Source organism: Oenanthe melanoleuca, chromosome 1 (assembly GCF_029582105.1).
Source record: "Oenanthe melanoleuca isolate GR-GAL-2019-014 chromosome 1, OMel1.0, whole genome shotgun sequence".
Taxonomy (NCBI): Eukaryota; Metazoa; Chordata; class Aves; order Passeriformes; family Muscicapidae; genus Oenanthe; species Oenanthe melanoleuca.
This window is the reverse complement of record NC_079333.1, coordinates 44,008,658-44,014,657: the sequence shown is the minus strand read 5'-3', so window position 1 is coordinate 44,014,657 and position 6,000 is coordinate 44,008,658.

The following is a 6,000-nucleotide window of genomic DNA, read 5'->3' as shown; positions in this document are numbered from 1 at the left end:
ACTGCAGAGCAAATCCAGCTTGAGCAGGTGCCCACAAGCCACCACAAGCTGCTCTGTGAGCCAGGCATTGACTTCTTTCTGCTTTAGAGAGGGCATCAAACTGCAGTGCACAGCACACACAGAGCACTTGCTGATACACTTTTCTCTCCCGATGAATCTAACAGACAATTGCTAAAAAAACCACCTGCCACAGCTTGCTTGCCTTTTGAAAATTATTCCATTTTTGTTGTTTGGCTAAACATTCTGGCTGAGGTAGCACTGGCTTGTAAGACTTTGAATCAGCCAGGAAATCTAAATGTTAATTGGTTACAGCTGAAATTTGCATTCATGGTGAGATAGAAAGTTGACCTTTAAAGTTTTGTTACCCTTGAATAGCTCTCAGCATTGGGAAATGTACCCCTGTCAAAGTGTTACTGCATTCCTAGAAGCTGTGCTAGAATTAGAAAGAAGTTGTTCAAAATGAGGCTAAAGTATGCCATAATCATGGAGTAGTCTTATCACAGGCTGAATTAATGCAGGATCAGATACAACCACGGTGTAGTTTCAGGAATATTAGGTGATAATTGTGGAGTCTCAGATAATTGCTTCAAGCAGTCAGATAACCTCTGATACTCAAACACTGTGCTTGTCTCATTAAAACTTCATCTGGAAGAATCAAAATGCCCACTTTTTCAAGATTTAAGGAAGGTACAGTTATGACTTAGTGCATGGTCCATTAGTTGAGTCTTTCTGTTGGTAGTGTCTCTGTTATATAAAATATATTCTTGTTAAAACCAATTCTCCAAAAGTTCAAAGCCCTATATTTATGTCTCTCACATTGCTGTAACTGCAAGGCTTTATCTAGCAAATATATACATTTCCACATGACACAATAAAGATATTGATTTTAAGTTTATTCTAAACTGTCAAGTAAATAGGCTTGATCACACCAAAGCACAGATCCTATTGACTTTGTTGGGCAGAGACAAATAAAGCTCCTAAGCTTTACTTGGCCAAAAATAACCCTTTGTAGTTCTGATCTGTGGTTAGAAGGAGAAAACGCACACTGAATTTCACTTTACATTTGCATTGAGATTCTTAGTGTAGTTTTTTTTTTCCTGTTTGTTTGTTTTGCTGTGGTTTATTTTGATATTGTTTTAGCTTTTTTTTTTTTTGTTTCTGGATTGCTGTTATGGCATTTTTTTTTTTTTTTTTTTGTTTGGCTTTGGGTCTTCCCCAGTGGTATCAGGCAGCTATAAAGAGAGAAAGCAATCTATGAGGACACCAGCAAACAAGGACAATCCTTTGGTCTGTGATGTTTTGTGTCTTTCCTTTCTATGGTAGCACCTCAGTTTCCTTGCAGCCTATTCAACAATCATGACTGCAGATCCAGGGACTATTTAAAATTAATCAGAGAGGCAGAACTTGGCCAAAGGGCATGAGGGATGTTCCAGGCAGTGTGATCTGATCCAGTGACAAGACCAAAAAGGTGCTACAGCTGCTGTGGCCCTTCCTCCTGCAGCACCTTCTGGTTATTCACACACCTGCTACATACATTTGTGTTGGGATGATGGCCCCTGTCCTGTGCATCCCTCAGCACACTGGCTCCAATCCTGCCTGCTGCCTCAGGCTAAAAGCAGAGGAACAGAAGAAAGTTGAAGGAAGAAACCTGGAGCAAATTGCACAGCAGTATACCCACATACTCAGTGAGCTGGCTGCACACTGCAAGACAGGTATTTGAAAGCTTGACAAAAGCAGCCCTGCCTCACCTCAGGGTAAATTTCTCACCTTTGAGAAGGAGATCACTAACTTTTAGATGCGGAAGCATGAGCCTGCAATTTTTTAATGGCCCCACACATTCCTTGCTGGACATTAACCCATATGTATATAGAAAATAACAGCAGTGGGATTTGTGATCAATCATAGCTCTTTTACCTGGATTTAAAGTATGTGATTGCTTTATGCAAATGCTACTTCTTCTTCCTTTTCCCATGCCTCCATCCTCACAGAAAAGGTCACATGATATCTCTTTAATTAACTCCATAGGATTGGGATGAGGTTGAAATACTTCAAGAAGTGGTGTTAGGAGGTTCTCCACCAGAAAATTCAGATGCAGATATGGAACTGAAAAGCATTTAAATTAAAGTTTGCTTGAAGAGATGTCTGGGATCCCAGACACAGTGGACAAACTCTGCTGATATGACTTGTGTGTGTGTTGGGCAGGAGCAGGGCAAGGACATGGCTTGGAAGGCATTAGTGTGTCAGCATTCATGAAGGCTGATGGAGGTGAGTGTCAGGCTAGGGCCAACATTAATGGTTAAATCCTGTCTTTAATCCTCTGGAACTGAGGGCTTATACTTGGCAAGGAGCCTGGACTGTCACTTGGGTGTGTTAGAAGGAAGTTTCTCACTCTATTTCAATCCTTTGGGAAGAAGTGAAGAATTAAAAATACATGTTCATGCCTTACATTACTTACAGAAAGTTATCATGATTGCTCAGGAGGCGTGGCAAGCTGCAGCAGTGGCTCTGTGCACAGCAAAGCTGAGGATTCCCTCTTCCAGATGGAGTGGAAGCTGATGGAGGGGCAGGCTGCCCTGTCCTGGCCCTCTGACTCCTGGAGCCTGGGGTTTGCTGCTCTGCTGCTTTGCCTTTCCCTGAGTAACAGGCACTGTCTCCTGCTGCCCCAGTGCCAGGTCTGCCCTCTCAAGGGGATGGATGGGATGGTTTAACATCTCTTCTTCCTTGACTCCTTCTGTGAACCTACACACTGAATACTTCAGACTAAAAGCCCATCACAAGTAAGTAAAGAGTGGGAAAGTATAGAGAGGCCATAACTGCCTAAAAACAGGAAAAATCCAACTGACAGAACAGTTTTTGTTGTTGTTGTTGTACTATTTAATAACATTGTAAGTACCATCTTTTTGTTTTACTAACAAGTTGTCAAAAACATCAACACATGCAGAAAAAATACTGCCAGCTTTTTAGGTAGCCAGCTCTTTGCTCTGCTTTAGACCATTAGACCTCTCCATTATCAGGCCCACTTTGCATCTGTACTCATTCCTCAAGAGAGAGCACCTCCAAAGTACAGCTTGGAAAGGATCTCTGGACTACAAAGACCCCTGAATAATAATGAATGTTCCTGTGTCCTTCTGGCTGAAGAACCTGGGTCTTGGTCCTGCACATCCTCACATCAGCCTGATGTTCCTAAATTCTGTATATCATGCTGTATGATTTATTATGAGATTTTTATCCCATATTCCAGGTTTTCTTCTTAATTTCAGTTTCATTTTTTTCACAGATCCCTATGGTTTATGAGCATTCCTGTTTAGTATTACAGGTGGTGGAGACATAAACTGATAAAGTAAAAATTTGAATTTGTTAATGATCTTTAATGAGGACGTTCATCATATTTAATGTCCTTTTTTGTCAAACAACAATAGTCTACATTTTTATTTAAGATTTCATGTTTATAGAAGAGTGGAGTCAGTGGAGAAAATAGGAAGTAACTTGGGCTTTTTTTTCTGAGATGCTTCCTACAACTCCAGAGATTATGTGGATTTTGTAGAGATGATCTGCAGCTGTTTGAGAGGATGTTGTGTTGCTAGGAGACACTAATAAGGATGTACAATGAAAAATATATGGTCTTTTTAAATTGGACTTGGGCCAGGAAATGGATGAATAACAAGTAGATTAATGAACCAGGGTATCAAAAATATCAAAGACTGCAAGAATATTTAACTTTTGTGCTGGAAAACCAGTGTTAAGTGTAAAGCTTAATGCAGTTCCAACCAAAATGCATCAAAATTAGAAAAACAGACACTGTGGATCATTAACATTGGTAGCCTGAATCAAAAAACATAAAGGAAACAAGAACAGAAAAAAAATTTTACAACTGCATGGCTGTTTCACCTTGCTGGTGTTAAACCAAGATCAATGGTAGATATCTCAGGTAGCTTTATCCAGTTAATTGATTAAGCTTACTGAAAAAACTCTCTTCTTCTCTTTATAATCATTATAAAAACTATAATAAAGTTAAGTCAGAAAGGACATGAGAAGACATCTCACCCAAGGAGGAAAGTTAAACATCAACCATCCCTGGTAGATATTTGATCAGGCCATTCAAACCACCTCTACTAATAGAGGCTGCTCCTCAGGCAGTCTCATCTGCTGCTTCCCTTTCCCTGTTTCCCTTCCTAATGTTCAACCTAAAACTGCATTATAGTATTGTTTATAATGGAAAAGACTTTTAAGATAATGGAGTCCAACCATTAACCCAGCATTGCCATGCCACCACTAAGCCATGTCCACCACAAATGCCACATCTACATGACTTCCTCAGGCAGCCTCTTCCTGTGCTTGGGAATTTTGGTGAAGAAATCTTTTCCCAACATCCAATCTAAACACCCCTGGTGACAGCTTGAGGCCTTTTCCTCTTGTCTAATTGCTTTTGACCTAATTGCAAACCCAACCTCACTACAACCTCCTTTCAGGTGTCTGTAAAGAATAGTAAGATGTTCCCTCAGCCTCCCTTTTTATGGGATGAACAATCCCAGTTCCCTCATTTGCTCTTCATAATTCTTGCTACCCAAAACACTCTTACCAAAGTCTATGGAAGTGCCTGCATCCATCATGTTTTCAAAGCTCTGAACTCTTTTGGAATTTGTGCTGGAAACTGTTAAATGCAAAGATATTTTGTGTACAGACCTGATAACTTCTCCTGGACTTTGTAAATAAGTGAATGAGAAAGAACACAGGTTTATTAATTCACAGCCAAGGAGATTTACTCATGAAAACTGTGCTTATTTTGTCAACACAACCTTACCCTTTCAGGTCAGCAGTGAGTATCCAGTGTCTTCTGCGGTTGCCCATCACAAAAAAAATAAGAGATGCCTGAAAATGTCAAACATAAAATAAGAGATAACTGAAAATGTCAAATGGCTTCTCACAAGCCAAAAATTCCAGATAAAGCCAGGCCTTTTTCTAGAAATAACTAGGCTGTAAATGGAACACCTCTCTGTTTTTCTACTTTCTCACTTTTGCTGAGGATCTATAGCTGCAAAAGGTTTTAAAATTAATTTCTACCATGGTTGTGTTGTCACTGGAAAACAGTGATGCTAAAGTTTTAAGAGTTTAATTAAATAAGCTGCAGATTCTTAATACCTTAGTATAGCTTCATACATTCTGTGCTTAATGATACCACCAGATCTCAGCACCTCTACTGATGTGATAATGTGCCTGAAAGGGCCTCTGATAGAGTGGTATGATAGTAGTACAGGCCCATCTTCCTCATTTTCTCTTAAATTTTGTTGTTAAATGTGAAGTCAATTAAAAAACAGAAAAATTGTGGTCAAATAACATCAAATGACCGAGAAAGCCATGGAATTAAATTCAGAGTTCAAGCTGAAGCACAGCAGGAACCAACCAGTTTTGGCTGTCTGATGGCAGGGTGCTGTGCAGAGGGAAGGCTGAACTGTGTGCATGGATGGGTGTGTGTGACTGCCCTGCACATCCACAGGTGTCCAGTGATGCACAGCATAGAGCTGGAGCTTCTATCTGCTGCCAAATCCCATACACAGTGAATTACTCTTCAAGTGGCAGCTTTACCTCAGGAGTTATTTTTTATTTCTGTTAGAAGGAAAATCAGGCTCTATAGTAACAAAGCATAACCCACCCACTAGTATTTTACCTTCATTTTATTTCTGCATTGATGAACTCTTGAGTATCCAGACTGGCCAGAGCATTAGGAAGTGACCCATGCTTGAAATGGCTTTATTTTGTAATGCAAGATGTGCTTGAAAAAGTTTAAAGATTACTCAAGACAGACAGATTTCCACCAGAAACCAGAAGCTTCTCCTATGTCTGTCAGAGCCACTGCCAAGAGAGATCCACCACTGGCCAGGGCTGAGCTCACCAGTGGTAGTGGCAGAGCCTTTGGGATAACAAAGTTCAGGAACTCTTGTGAGTTTAGGCTGACTGGGCCAATGAAAGGCTGGTTTCGGTCACTTTAAAAAATCACCATCA